The sequence below is a fragment of the Rhineura floridana genome, chromosome 16 (assembly GCF_030035675.1).
Source record: "Rhineura floridana isolate rRhiFlo1 chromosome 16, rRhiFlo1.hap2, whole genome shotgun sequence".
Taxonomy (NCBI): Eukaryota; Metazoa; Chordata; class Lepidosauria; order Squamata; family Rhineuridae; genus Rhineura; species Rhineura floridana.
In genome coordinates, this window is record NC_084495.1 from 29,978,670 (window position 1) to 29,994,873 (window position 16,204).

The 16,204-nt window shown below is 42.6% G+C and overlaps 1 protein-coding gene across 9 annotated transcripts in view; it reads right to left on the reverse strand.

The window, feature by feature from the left end:
* Positions 1-16,204, reverse strand: part of PASD1 (PAS domain containing repressor 1) — a 143,966-nt gene that overhangs the window by 118,501 nt on the left and 9,261 nt on the right. The window contains exons 2-3 of one of the 9 annotated variants that reach the window (XM_061598972.1): positions 6,710-6,725; positions 4,866-5,024 (exon numbers count right to left, since the gene is read on the reverse strand). The exons of 5 other annotated variants lie outside the window; for them this stretch is intronic. The gene's annotated coding sequence lies outside the window, so the exon portion shown is untranslated. 3 more of the 9 variants (XM_061598970.1, XM_061598973.1, XM_061598977.1) reach the window with 3 other exon arrangements.

Below are 16,204 nucleotides of genomic sequence, written 5' to 3' on the forward strand. Positions count from 1 at the left end.
AGACCTTAGGGTATAGGTAGGTACATCTAGGAGGAGGTGTTCTATTAAATACTGGGGTCTCAAGCTGTTTAGAGCTTTATAGGTCAAAACCTGCATGTGAACTGGGCCTGGAAACAAATCGGAAGTTAGGGCAGATGAGAAAGGGCCAACATCCTTTTGCTTGGAAAGTACTTTGCAGCTATAGAAATACTATTTTAAAAAGCATAATCTATACCCCCATGCCTCAGAATATCTTAGTAACAATTGTAGTGCATGTTCTCAAATGTAGTCCTGTAGTGGGCTGGTGGGAAGGGCAAGAATGGCAGCTCCTGGACTTTTTCAGAGCAAGAGAGGTGATATCTGCTGGAGCACCACGGCAATTAAACCCTCCTTGCTCTTGCAAGTGAAGAAAGTGATAATGAGTCTTTCAGGTTTTACTATGGTTTGTGACAGATTAGCATTCAAAGTCAAGAGAATGAGAAAAGTAAACAAGCAGAGACTAAATACTTCATTTTGGTGGGATTCCAACTTTACACTGGCAGTTTACATGGTAAAATATTTCTTTGCAAAATTGTTTGCATTTCTAATTAAAAGCAAAAGGTTGCATTTCACTCTGCTGAAGATGTTTTGTTAAAGCTCAATGGGTTTTACAAGTTGAACCTATGCAGTCAGAACTAAGTACCACTGACTTCAATGGAGCTTCCTTCCAGGTCAGTATGCACAGCAATGCAGTCATGCCATATGGCTGATCAGGGATGTGCATTCAAGTTTCACCAGCTGAATTCCAACATGCTAATCACTACACCACCCTTTGCCAGCCTATTATCAGCTCATCCTAATACACATACACACACAAGATCAGGTGTGGAGAACATTTTGCCATCCAGATGTTGCTGAACTACAACTCCCATCAGCTCCAGCAAGCATAGCCAATGGGCAGGGATCATGGGAGGTGTAGTTCAACAACATCTGGAGGGCCAAAGGTTCCCCACTCCTGTAACAGATCAACAGCTACTTGCATTTTTTTCATTCTTGGGGGTATACCTATCAGAATTGCGGTGTTTTGCTTCAGCACTATACCGTCAAAGTGTAATCCTGGTCTAAAAACTCCCTAAGTTGTATTAAACTAAGAGCAATTATTTCTGTAACATATTTTTCTAAAAGTAGATCACAATCCAACAGTATTTACTATTCAGTGAAGTTTGGCCTCCTTCACTTCAATCAACTTTGAAATATTTAAATGTGGCTTTGTGTCCAGGGGTTAGTGGGAAATGGGAAGTACTTGGGATTGTACAGCCATTCAGACACACTGAAGAGCATACCATTCCCATGTGATCAGAGGAGGTGTTGAAAGCCATTTATGAATGAAGATGAATTCTCTTCCGTCCTCAGATGGCATTTCTCTTCTAATGTCAACAAAGGTACTGTTTTCATATGAATTAGCAGATTCACACAAAAACCCTTGCACAAATTAATCCACTTTGTGCTGTGGAAACAACGAGTCCTTATATTTTTATGAATATTCCTTTTGTTTCTAACTTAGCTGGGAATTTCTGAGAAAGTTTTATAGGCATATCCTCACCTAAACAGGAATTTCAAGATCAGCAATGTTGGTCAAAGCTAATTAAGGCAGGGCTAGGGCTGGAATCAGATCGTGTTTAATTTACATGGTTATAATTACGTGCTCTTATAACCTCTTCGCACATATCAAAAAAACCCAAGGTAAATAGATTCAAGGTTTATTTTTTCTACTTTGTGACTTAAAAGGTTTTTTTAAGGGTTACTACTATTTTGGTGCATATGTTTTGGTACCTTCAGTTGTTCTTTGTCCTGGCTGCTTTATTTATCCTAAATAAAACTGTCTATCCTCCTTCTGGGTGCCACCATCTACAGGAACCTACTCCACCCTTTGCCACAAATGGCACAGAGAAACAAGCTGGAAACCCTTATATACCAGCCCAGCCCTCACCAATGTGGTGCCCTTCAAATGCTTTGGCCTATAATTCTCATCAGCAGCCAGCACAGTTATGCTGGCTGGGGCTGGTGGGAGTGAGTTGTTGTAATCCAAAACATCTGGAGGGCACCAAGTTGACAAAGGCTGCACAGGGCAATTAACTTCCGTGGACCTCCTGCAAGGAGCAGTGGTGGTTGGTGCCTGTTGGGACTGGTAGGACAGAAGGCTAGGAGACCAATGGTAAGTGGAAGGTGGAGCAGGTGACAGGTGGAAGCAGAGCCAATGGCAGTCAGCTAATTCTAGTTTTGCCTTCATCCTCTTCCCTGCTGAGTTCTACAGGGGCAACATTAAAACAAAAGAGGGGGAAGCTGACAGCCAGTGCCGCCACCTCCTGGGCTGGTTGTAAAGGCAGGCAGGTAAGAGCTAGCTGAGGGCAGAATGCGGTTGGCACGGCAGTGCCGCATTCACTCTTTTGGACCAGGCTCCACTGGCGAGCAGTTACGCGAGTTACCAATTACTCGGGACTCAGACCATTTTTCCCCAACTGATGTTTCAACTGGGTCTAGCATCTTTTGGTAAAAGTTAATTTTTCTTTTAAAAAAACCTACTTTGACTATAATGTTGATTTGATATTAAAATGGAACCCTCCCACTTTCTACACTGTATAACTCCTCCACTTTTCTTTTTACATAATTTTTATTGACATTTGATAAACAAGAAGATATACACCAATTACAGCCTCCACAAGTGAGCACTGCATGATATAATAAAACTAAAACAAACAAAAGACGAAGCCCCTTCCCCACCCCTTGCCACAGATCACTGAATATAATAGTTATAGGAATCAAAAATACCAAAAGACAATACAGGACATAGAAAAGAGCTAATGATAAATACTTCATTAGTCAACACATAATTTCAAAACAAAACATGTAGACCATTAGGTGTTCCAGATCCAAGTGTAATGAGGTAGGGACTTCCTACCATGTTCCCTCTGGTTCATATAGATTACAAGGACCTCTTCCACTTTCTGTGTTGCATAAGTAACAACATATACAAGAGAATTATCTCAAATGTTGGCAAAGAAAATCTAATTATTTACTCTTTGTTTGTTTATTAAATTTATATCCCGCCCTTCCTCCCAGAAAGAGCCAGGGTGGCAAACAAAACACTAAAAAAACCCTAAAACATCTTAAAAACAGACTTACTGAAAAGATTCAAAACCTGCCCTTCTCTGCTTACAAACAAGAATCCAAGGTGGTTAAAAAAAGGCATTTAAAAACAGCACCTGAAAATCAGCAAACATAACAAGAGACAGCAAATAAGCAATCAAAAACAACCAGCGGCAGAATAATCACACCATACGCTCAGTGAACCAAAGCAGGGTCTTCAGAACAAGGTTTTCGAGTGATGACAAAATGTCATCAGGAGGGCTGCCAGGTGGGTCTCCCTGGGCAGAGAGTTCCAAAGCTTAGGTGTGGCCACGGATGAGGCATGGTCAGCATCAGGGGTCAACACTGGGCAGGTGCTGAGGCCCACAACCTAGCAGGGGGTCCACTGCCAACACCTGCAGTCCTTTGGCTTAGCTGCTGCTCCTCCTTGCTGTGGTTGCCTGTTTACCTGCCCTCTCTATACAAGCAAGCAGTGACAGGAGCATGGAAAAGGGGCAGCAGCCTTTATTCATTTCATCCTCTCTCTCTCCACTGGCAGCCGTATGGATTGGTCCCAGAGGAAGAAAGCAAGTGAAGGGATAATGCTTACAGTGGCAAGGAGGAGGTGGGCCTGCCCATGGATGGGATCCAAAAAGGGTATGCAGACACAGGCCTCGAGGGCAATGTGGCCCTCTAGGCCTTTCTATTTGGCATTTGGAATTCTCCCCAGGACACACCCTTCACTGGCCCTGCTTCGCACCCTGAGTGTTTTTGCCAGGCTGGAACATGTCCTTGAACTCCAATAATGCCTCTTGCTTGCCTGTGTGTGAGTATGTATAGAAATTTGCCCACTGTGCAAAGAGTAACATTTGTTGCTGTGCCCATTTTTGCCTCTTGCCCTGCCCACCACTGGCATGTGGTCCTTGGAGGCTTGCCCAGAATGGAATGCGGCCTTTGGACTGACAGAAGGTTCCCAAGCTCAGCCAGCAATAAGGATATCTTGTCCAAGAACCTTACCTCCCACTCCCTTAAAAAAGATCCTGGAGCCAGCATCAAAATGGAGGTTGGGTCTTAGGATCACATGTGCCTGCCGCCTCACTTAGGGTAGAAGCACACTCACTGTTCCTCCAGTTCCAGTATGTCTCCATCTCTCTCTTCTGAAAATGGGGGCACATGACACTAATCAAACCCTACCCCTTTTTACTCTAAAACCTAGTGGGATCAGCTTGAGTGATTCTTCTTCTTTTTTAATTCAGCTTCAAAGAGATTTGGCAACTGATTGGCAGATCAGCCCGTTCCCCCTCCAGGTGTGGCTAATGAAAACACTTTACTCCAGCAACTGGTGTGTTTACAGCCTTAGAAGGTTTCTGTGGAATCCGATTTGGAGATAACCATCTCATTAATGCATGCACAACATGCCCACACACCGCCAACCTAAGCAGTCCCTGGCTGCTCAGAAAAAGGGGAGGGGAAACACATGACATATGCAGAAGTGGGGGTGGGGGGGTTGTTGAATAGCAATTGCAATGCACAAGCAATGACATCTAAATCTGGAAACATCGTTAGGCCTGACTGCTACTTCATGAATCATACTGGAAATGCAAACAATGGTTTTGTAGTACAGTTTTGCAACAAAATATCAAGAAGAGATGGGTATTAAAAACAAAAAACAAAAAACAAAGTCGTCTAAACATCAAGGGATGCCCTGGGAGAAATTGCTGGAGATTTTTCTTCTGCCATCACTTAACGCTACAGTTGCTAAGGGGAATATGAATGCTTACCATGACAACTGCATTATTCTGGAGCGTAGAGGAGTTTGATCTACGTCAAACAGGTTGCCCTCTGATGACTACATCTCCGATGAGCGCACCACCTTTTCTAGTTACACTCAGACTTTGCAGATCTTCATTTCGTGCTTCCTGGTGCTGCTGATTTGAAGCCTTACAATGCAACCAGGCGTAGAGATAGATGAAAAGGTAGTTGTATCGTAGGTGGTAGGAAACAGACATTAATGCATACTCATCCTACAGCTGTTAAAAAGCTTCCAAAAACTGTGCAGGTTGCTCCTAATATACACATTTTTGTATGCAATTTTGCCTAATATAGACATTTTCACAAAGCAATTGACCCTAGCATAATGCATCTTTACATTATTTTCACTACTGTATGCATTTTGATGCACACTTTACCCCAGAATATGCCTTTTTGCACACATTACTTGGCTGGAGACCTGCATTACAAAATTCAGAGAAGTGTGAATTTCATAGGATGGTTGTGTTTCAGTGGTTTCAAAAAGGGTATGGAATCAAATTTCTCCTCAACCCCTGCCTACAACTCTCTTTAAAATGATTGAATGTCTGCAGGCACATGACTACCTCCTTTTTCTGCAAGCACAAATAAAGTTGTCAGGAAAGTGCAACATCCCCAAGAAAGGGTGAGTTATGGCTGAATGGGTTTAGGGATGGTTGAAAGCTTCAGGCATGATCATCCCTTTATGACCAGGACTAAAAAAAAATGGGGCTCCTCAAAAAATAGGTCACAATTCACAGCTGGTGGGCTGATTTTGGCTTGCTGGGTACATGTTGCACAGGCAGGATTAGAAAATCTCAGCATCACAAGGGAACTTTTGACTGGATTTGGAATGGCTAGACTGCAACTAGTTCTGAAACACATGAAGTAATAACAAGGAAGATTGCCTTTTTCCTTGCTGTACTTAGTTCATGCTCTCAGGATGGCTAGGATAAATTGCAAGGAAGAGAGGATGGGATTTCCTGGTGCAGTTGTGCTCTGCCAGCAATCGTAATTTCAACATTCTACCAAGCCAGTTTAGTAGTACAGGACTATGAGGTGCTTTGGTATGAATTTGTTACCTCCTGCCAACCCACTGCAACTGCCTGCTCTGCTAAAAGAGGAAAGTTGCCCATGATAACCAGGTCTGTCTCTATGCTGCACATTTGCACCACTGCAAGCGAAAGGAAAATGCAGAATGCAGTAAGAGCTGCAGAATTTGATTTGCAGAGAATCACAGCTTTCATTTAAAACAAATATGTTACTAGCTCTTCTGCTTGCTGAGATACACTTGAAAAGGTGCATATACTACATTTGGTGCTATCTCAGAAGTCATGTGAGAGGTGACCAAATAAGAAGAATGAGGTTGTCAGAAGCTGAGATGGTATAATGGACTGTACCACTTCAGACTATGAATAAGGGGAGAGGTCTTATTACTGAATACTCACTTTTTGAATGCTCCCTATGTATGGGGGAAAACCCTGCAATTAGAAAGCCAGCACAGCATGCAAAGTTATAACTTAGAACCTTTTTCCCCTGATGTGCTGATTTCCTACTTGCAAAGGGTTGTATTTAACTAAGTCCTACTCAGAGGAGACCCAGTGAAATTAATGAATTTAAGTTGGTCATGTCTATTAACCTCAATGGGTCTACTCTGAGTAGGACAAGCACTGAATGCCACCCAGAGAGGTTAAAAAAAAAGTATGGGGAGAATTCAAAAATGGTATCTCTCACCTGTAATCTGAAGTGGTACAGTCTGTTCTACCACCTCATTCTGTTCCACCATGCATAGACCCAGTCAATGTTCCCTGAGGCCAGGGCTCTGCTTAATTCTTACCACCATGCTCCATGACCTGCAAAAGTAAAATAAATAATGTGAAGTTGTGCAAATCTATCTTAGTGGTATTATCTATGCTGGCTGCAGAATTTGGCCTTCCTTGGCATCATTGGAGGCTGGTGGCTCTAATGTCAGCGGAGCAGTAAATCAGCTCCGGGTTTTAATTCAAACTTTCAAGCAGCTGTCCAAGGTGCAGGACTAAAACCCCAAGCGGATTCATTGCCCCACTGAAATTGGAGCTACTGCTTGGCACATGACCTCTTTATTTGGTTATCAGCTAGGTCAATCAATTGTCTGGTGTATCACACAACCCTAGTTATATAGCACCTCATCACAGCTACCTCCAGCCAATCCAAGGACAGCACAAGGACTGTTGACTTCAGCCCTCTGTGGACTTGCCTAGTAGAGCCCAAACATGACTTTTCTCCTAATTAAAGTGTCAAGCAGACTTGATTCTTTCCTCAGAGCGATGCCTCTGTTTACCGAGAGAGATGCAGCTACAAGTCTCCTCTGACTCAGAATGAAATATCAAGTCATTCACCCAGCCCACTGTATCCAGAGATGAGTAAGTACAAGCTTATTCATCTCTGGATACAGAATTCAGCCTCTGGGGGGAAAAGTAGGAAGCATTGTGATTAACCACATGTAATGCCAAACCTAAGAATTTATGTTGGTTTGATATAGGCCCCTTAGCCAGGAGAAATTATTATCGTTATATTATTATTAATAACGACTATTATTATATTAATTTACATACTGCTTACATGCCAAAATAGCTTCTAAGCTCTTTACAAGAATAAAATCAATTATAAAATATCCACCCAAATTAAAATACCGAATAAAACAATTCCATTGAAACATTAAAACATTACAGCTTAGACCCCAAATATCTGAGACCGCCTCCTTCCCTACAGACCCCTCAGTGTGAAGAGCAGCAGAGGGAGCCACCCTCAGAAGTTCAGGGGATGGTAGCTCAGAAGAGGGCTTTCTCCTAAGTTGTGGAATTCCCTCCTTACAGAGGTGCCTCTGGCACCTTCGCTATACAGTTTCGGCGAATGCTAAAGGCACACCTCTTTCCCCTGGCCTTTGGCGCTTGAGATGTATGCTTTCAGGACCCACACTATTCCTCTGAACATAATGTGCTTAATTGTTTTTAATACTGTATTTTAAATTTCTGTAGCCTGCCCAGAGACCTATTAGTGAAGAGCAGGCAACATAACAACCACCACCATAATTAAAATATACAATAAAACAAGCCCATTAAAAAGCATAACAATTAAAACAGTTTAAAAAGCAATTAATTAGATCAGAAAGTTGTGATAAGGAAGCTTTTCAGGTGGCTTAAAAATTATTAGGAGGGGGCACAGAGGATGGGTCTCCTTCAGACAGAGAGCAGATATTCTATATGGCAACCTAGTCCAACCTGGTCCCTCCCACTCCAGACATTCACTGCTCTGTGGCCACTGAGCATGCTCACTCCTCAATGGGTGGCTCTGGGGTTCCCTCAAGACAGAGTGCTGGTTCCTCCCTCTTTTGCGTGGATGGTGCCATTTTTGCTACATGACTTCCCCCAAAGACTCCTGGGAACTGTAGTTTGTTAGGGGTGCTGACCTCACAGAGCTATAGTTCCCAGCACTCTTAACAAACTACAGTACCCAGGATTCCCCATGACTGTAAAATTGGTAGAAGAGTGCCTTCAATATATGGTGTGGATGTGCCCAAGGATCAGCACAGAGAATGAGTTCACTGTTAGCATATGACTGTCGTCCCCAACTTGGCGGCCTCTAGATGTTGTTGGATTATAACTCTCTTCAGCCCCAGGCAGATTCATTCATCCATTCCTAATGGAAGAAGGTCCTGCTTTGTCCCCCTTTTCCATCTCTCCCCTGCCATTGGCTCTTCTTGAGCTGGGCTTCGAATTTGGAATCTGGATTCAGTGATTGTTAAGCACCTATCCCTTCCACCCACTGACTCTGTTAGATTAGGGTTTGTTATGTGTGCTTTTAAAAAAATTGGTTCAGTTTGCAGCTTTTGTAAGCTGCCTTGAACATTGATTGTGATAGGAATCATAGAATAGATTAGTAGAGTTGGAAGGGGCCTATAAGGCCATCGAGTCCAACCCCCTGCTCAATGCAGGAATCCAACTTAAAGCATACTCGACAGGTGGCTGTCCAGCTGCCTCTTGAATGCCCCTAGTGTTGGAGAGCCCACCACCTCCCTAGGTCAGCGTTTCCCCACTAGTGGGCCACCAGATATTGTTGGACCACAATTTCCATCGTTCCTGACCATTGGCAATGCTGGCTCAGGCTGATGGGAGTTGTGGTCCAACAACATCTGGTGGCCCACTAGTTGGGAAAGGCTACCCTAGGTAATGGGTTCCATTGTTGCACTGTTCTAACAGTTAGGAAGTTTTTCCTGATGTTCAGTTGAAATCTGGCTTCCTGTAACTTGAGCCTGTTATTCCTGCATTTCCCATGGCCTCGGGATCACATATTTCCCAAGGTAACATTCAGTTTGACTCCCAAGTGAAAGGGCTAGATCAAGGGTAACCAACATGGTGCCATCCACATGTCATTGGACTCCAGCTCCCATCGTTCTCAACCATTGGTCGTGCTGGTTGGGACTCAAAGAAGTCATAGACCAACAGCATCTGGAGGGCACCACAGTGGCTTCCCCTGGCTTAGGGAGGCCCCATCTCAAACGAAAGATAAAAATTCAGGGGAATTGCCTAGGATATTTCTGGTGTAGCTATGATCCTGTCCCCTCCCACTCCTTCCCCAGCTATATCCTTGGACTATGACATTGGGGAGGGGATTGATTGCTGATGGAAAGAACTCTCATTCAGGCATGATTCAACCTAAATCGTTTTCTTAGAAAAGAGAATGAAAAGAATAGCTTTTAATCGAGAAGCTTGTTACTAAACTGAAACTCACACCCCCAAGTCTGTTTTTTATGATGTTTTAGAGTGTTTTAAGTGCTTTTGTTTGCTGCCCTGGGCTCCTACTGGGAGGAAGCGCAGGATAATAAACAAACAAACAAAGTCTGCAGATATTAGAACCCTCCTCAAAGCACAGCCATGAAAACCATGATCAACATAGATTAAAATTACTAGCACTGATGAACTTGTTATGATGATCACAAGGTACATTCTTCAATGCATTGCAAACGACATTGTTTTTCTCGTTATGTTTAGCCTAGAGGTGAACTATGTCCTTCCATTACCTACAACTAATTGTGTTTCTTTTGGCCTCAAAAATGCTTTCCTAATTTTTTGCAAGTAATAATTATGTCTCTCTCTCTCTCCTTGCGATCATTTACATGCATGCAGTCACAATAAATAAATATGAATCTTCCAGGCACATTTACATTGCCATTTATATTACTATTCAAAATAGATTGTTATTAGTGTGTGTGTGAACGCGTGTACACACATGCACACACACACACACATTCTATTGTAGACTATTTAAATTAATTTTTTCCCTCAGTGGTTTACACCACCTTGGCATTACTAAACAGAAAAGTCTCACTGTGCCATTAAAAGGTCTTTCATATTCATGCATAAATGATGTGTATGTATTCACCTGTGACCTATTTTTTTAAACTTTTTTTCATATTCATGCACAAACAAGTAACTGTTTTTTTCCTTTTCCTCCCCCCTTTTTTTGTAACTGCATTTTCCCTACTGACAGAATGCAATCATATGTACATTGTGAATAGAAGATATGCCCACAGTCTGTCCAAAGGATTAAAGACATGCTAATCACATGCTTTACTTTCACATTGAAATCAATGGGATTTGAAAGTGTTGCCGGTGGTTCCCAATTTTTTTCCCCACAGACCACTTGAAAATTGCTGGTCTTAGCAGACCACTTAATGATTTTTCTGCCTGTTATAGCTATTGCAATGTACTACACTAGATGCTGCGTGCTTTTTAATTCTTTTATTTCTCATATTGTGTTTTATTGTGTTGTTATGAATCTATACTGTACTACAATGGAAGAAATAAAAGTAATAAAATACAATTAAAAAACAATGCATTTAATGCAGACATGCCACAGACCACCTGAATTAAGCTTGAGAACCCTGGTGGTCCACGGACCACAGTTTAGGCACCCCTGCCCTATACAAACTGGCTCACAAACTGCTCTGGTAATGACCTCGAGCCAGGATTGCTTGCCTATTCTGGCAGCTCTCCAAGACTCTGCAGAATCTGCCCCTGAGGATTCATTCATATGGAAGAAGCCCAGTGCTGACATCATTCTGTCTTAACATGGTTGTGGAATACAAAGCTCCCAGAGTCCTTTCCTCTCTCTTTCTGCAAGGACACTCCTGTCTCATTTTTAATACAGCAGCCAATTATGATGAGTGTTACATCCTTATCAGCATTTTTGCTAACCTTAGTTAGCGCAAAGCATAGTTTGCAAATTTGCATGTATCCATGGGTACAAACAGTGGTTTGGGGCAAGCCATAGTAAGCAAAAATACAAGAGGAGATGTACTTATAAACCAAAGCTTCATCTGAAGATGAAAGGAAGCCAGGTTCTCTATGAGTGAGAAGAAAAAAGAGGGCAGGGGATCCCATGAAGCATTCCTTCTTATCTAACCATGGTTAGGCAATCTAGATGTGTTACATCCACACTGGGCTAATAGGAGAAAGAAAATATCCTTTCCTGTAGTTTCCCCAGGGTTAACCACAAACAAATCACTTCCAGTAACACACAGTGCAAAGTATAGTTTCTGAAACCATGTCACAATAAGTGGATTAGCAACCTGGGCACAGATTATTATTATCATTATTCCACAGTAGGGTGGAGACTTGACTTTCTAGAATTTCAGGATAGATACAGAAAGTGAAATGAACAGGTTTCATCCCTTACTAGAACACACCTAATTAACCTTTGGCGTATGCTACTGTGAGACATATACAAGTCAAGGACTTCAGCAATCCACAGAGAAGACAAACCACTAACCGCTCAAACAAAACACATCCAAGAAGCAATGGTCACAGTCCAACACGGGACCCCTCCAGGCTGGTGTTTTAATGCAGGAGTATTCTGCAACATGTTCTTGACGCAATAATGGTGCATTAGTGGTAGATATATTTTGCTATTGTTTGTTCTGCGATGATTCCTGAATGCTACCACATTATTGTTGTCTGGAGGGGCTGTAGTGCAACAAAACTGGAACAAAAATAAACCACAACATTTATGGTACAAAAAATTATGGCATTTCTTCAGGAAGTTGCTGGATATGCAATCATTGGAAATGAAGCAGTGTGATTGCCCCAAAACTTTTATAGCCACAAACAGTATTGAAACCAAGATTGTGTGTGACTGCCCCGATAGCACCATGAGCACAAATCTTCATGAATGTGCAGTAAAAGGTCTGGAGGGGCCCACAGGCTTAAGTATCTTTGAGCCTGTTGATTCCATTTTATATCCATTGGACTGTGGCCATTTTGTTTTCATAAGACTCGCCATGTCTTTTAAACATCTAACTTGTTCTTTTCTCTTTTCTCATAAACTTTGTCCTGATGATAGAGTAAACAAAGCAACTTTGGCATGTGAGCAAAGTCTAATCGGATAAAATGGCCCATCTCAGAGACATCTAATATAGGAGAACTGGCACCCCAAGCGCAAACAACGAAACACTTTTATGGCCACAAAGTGATCCCATAAATTCATATATGACCTTGTGATAAAATGATCCCATTTTTATTTGCTTCAGGAGAACTCAACAGCAGACATTTGGATGCCTGAAGCAAAAGACAAGATGGAGCCCTACCCCCTTCCCAGAAGCCGACTGAATTGCAGCTTTCTTCTTTCTTCAAAGAAGAGAGCATCCTTCACTGTACCTGCGAGCAGCAGGCTATTTTGGGGAGTGCAGGATAGGACCTGTCACGCACACACACACACACACACAGCTTTACCCTCCAACAGAGGTAAACAGCCAGGGGGTTCAGGAAGGACAGCAGAGGCTACCACCACCGCTCCCCCTCAGAATCTGCAGTTTGTGGCAGTTGCACCTCACTGTGCCTAACGGTAGGGCCAGGCCAGCTCATGATTCCCCCAGAGCTCCACAATTTATTTATTTAAAAGCCCTATGGAATATTCTCCTCTCCTAATGAGAGGAGCCAGCGCCTGGCCTCCTCGGGCAGCTGCTAGGGCCCCACTGCTGACGTATGCCTTCTCCAAGGATATGGGAGCTGCCATCTTAATTTTCCATAGTTCTCCCCGATGTAGGATCACTCTAGGGCAGGGGTGAGAAATCTCAGGCCCAGGAGTCACATGAGACCTTCCAGACCTCTCTGTTTGGCTATCAGGGCTCTCACCTGGCTGCACACCCTCCTTGAGACCTTTTATCTGGTTGAACTGTATTAAGGCCTCATGCTTGCCTAGAAGGAGAATGGAGGTGTGTGTGTTTGTAGAAACCTATGCCTTTCGAATGGCTGGAATGTACCCTACTGTACAAAGGTAAGAGTCACAGACAATGCTCCGCCTGCTTTTGCATCTGACCCTGCCCACCACTGGTATGCTGCCCCTGGAAGGTTGCCCACAAGGGAGTGCAGCCTTCAGGCTGATAAAGGTTCCTCACCCCTGCTTTGGGGCATGTGGGAAATTTAAATGGCTTCTAGCCGCCTGGTACTGATTCATAGCATTGCTGCCCTCCCTGGCGCCAGGTAAGCTTGCCACAGCCCACTGAGGTAGGAGGGGACCCAACAAAAAGCTGATTGCCAAGAGTCCTCCTGCAAATCTGGGGACAGCTTGTCCCAAACACCTTTCCTTGCGCTTGGGGAGGCAGATACCCTCCCTTCACCCCCAATGCAGCCTATTCAAGTAGAGTTGCCAAGTTTAGGCCTGGATTAAGTTCCTGTGCCTTTAAGAGTTGCATTGATGGGAGAATGTTGCTAGGAACAGTTTTAATTATTTAAGCTGTGTAGTGGGCGGAGAAGCCACACCTTGTGGAATTTTCCCTCTTGTGTTACTTCAAGGTGCACGAGACTCCTCCAGATCTGAACCTCATAATCCTACCAGCCAGTTAACTCTGCATTTAGGCACACACACTATATTTATATGCGTCAAGCATTTCATAACCCAGCAGGGACATCCCTTGTATTCAAAGCAGGGTTACAGTGTATAGTCAACTAAAGTGGTTAGAGTCATTGATACATTTTTTAAAATTGATTAAGGAGGGGCTCCTGGTTTATCAAGACAGACAGACAGATAATAAGATTTCAAAATACAAGTGTTTGCAGAAGTCCCAGGTCTAATTTCTGGTTTACTCAGTTTAACAGGTGATGGGGGGGATCTCTGACCCTGGAGATGGAGGATTGTAGCTCAGTAACAGATCACTTGCTTTGCATGCAGAGGGTCCCCAAGTTCAGTCCTCAGCGCCTCCAGTTAGGGCCAGGAGATACTTCTATTGGGGTCCCCCTTTGTTCTCTTATGAGAGGCATCTCAGCAGCCTCTGAGTTGATAATATAATTAAAGATTTGGGGTAATATCTAACAAAGTCGTAAGCGTATATCCATTGGACTTAATGGATTCAAGTTACTTAAATCTATTGATTTCTGTCTATTTTGAATAGAGATGGGAAGAGAAATTTGATTCAGTTTACATTTAAAGGTGAATTGATCAAATTCCCACTTTCCAAACTAATATGAGAACATAGCCATCCTTCAAAATTTGCACTTATTCAAATTCTGCACTGCAATTGTTCAACCAAACACTGTTTAGAAAAATGCATGTATTGTGAGAAAACATGCATGTAATGAATATATGAGTGAAAATAACATACAAAAGTGCTTATATTAGGAAAAATTGCTCGCAAGAAATGTCTGCCTTAGTCAAATGTGCATACAAAAACGTGTTTAGCTGGAGAAATTCGCACTAAAATCTGGAAGAATTTTAATGAGAATAAAAAAAATTCGCAAATTGTTGCAAAAATGTGGAAAACGGAATTTAAGATTGGAAAAATGGGAAACTGAGGGAACCAAAATGGACAGATTTTTCCATCCCTATCACTCTTTGTTTTGTGCTCTTAAAAGATTATTTGGGATTCCCTTAACCAGTCATCAAACCTCTGTTCATGGGCATCCACAGGAATTTTTTCTAGGGGAGGCAAAATTAAACACCAAAGGGGTGGGGAGCAGGCTAGTTTCTCAGACACAAAAAATGAGAACAATTGTGCAGGTACACTTCACCTCACATCTCAGGTTCTGCAAATGCAAGAAACTTACTGTTTTTTTTTAAAAAAAAAACTTGGGAATCTGGAAGTTAGGGTTCATCTGGTGGGGGGGCACCCATGCGACTGCCCACATGCCAGGGACCACCATCCTGTGTCATTTAGGTAATTAACACGAAGCTTGCAATGAGAGAGAATACAGTGAGGTGTGGCTTTCAAAAACCAGCCCTGGGGAAAAAAAATCACGGAGGAAAAATAAAGGAGGCAATAATGGCACCTGATTTCTGTAGCGTTCACAGTTTGGGAAGTGTGAATAAAGGTATTTGTCAAATGAGGCTATGTTTTACCACAGTAATGACCAAAATATACATGTTTACAGTTCAAGTTACTCCATTTCAACACACTTTACAAACAAATGAGCTTACACATCCACAAAAGAGGTAGCTGTGAGTTTCATTAACCTCCATTTAAAGAGGCCATGAAATGTGCCTGAGAAAATATAGGAAATGGAAAGCTTCACAAAGTAAAAGTGACCATTTGAGTGTCTTTTTGCTGCTGCTGCTGTTTATTTCAGCTTGGAGATTGTTGTGGCTTCCTGGTATTGCGTATTCTGGGTGGAAGAAGAAACGTATCCAGGTCTTCAAAGATTAGAAGGGGAAAAATATATACACACAAACACATATGAGATGGGGAATCTGAGGCCCAGGAGCCAAATCTTCTATATCTTTAAAAGTTGTGCAGGGGGAAGGGAGGATTTTACCTTGTGGTTTTTCCCATCACAGTGTTGCAAGAACACCTGCACTTGACTGACTTTCTCTTCTCCTAAAGATACAGAATCATTCTCAGGCCCTGAGCTGGGCAACCTTAGTTCCCAGCCTTTGAAGGGAAAAGCCCTTCTTTTCTGGAATAAGTTAAAAACAGAGTGCCCTTGAATAGAACATACAACCCACTATTGTCACGGCAAGGCACAAAAGTGAGAATTTGCTATTGTGTCCCATTGGCTCCCTATTTTATATAACCCAGTTACACACAAATACACTTTTCATCGACTGATAATAGGTCCAGATGTAGAACAGCATTCAGTCAGCTGTAACTATGAATAACACCCAAGAAGAGCACACAATATTTAGGTCAGGAAGGCAACTGTGTACACCGCAGTGACCTACATCATCCTCCCCACCTCTGTATTTCAGCAATGGAAAGAGGTAGCCATCCAGCTGTGGCACAGATGAGTACCCTTTCCCAGTAGATTTCTCAGAGGGGTGGAGAAACCTTACTTAACTGTTTTCAACAAGGAAATGCTCCCCA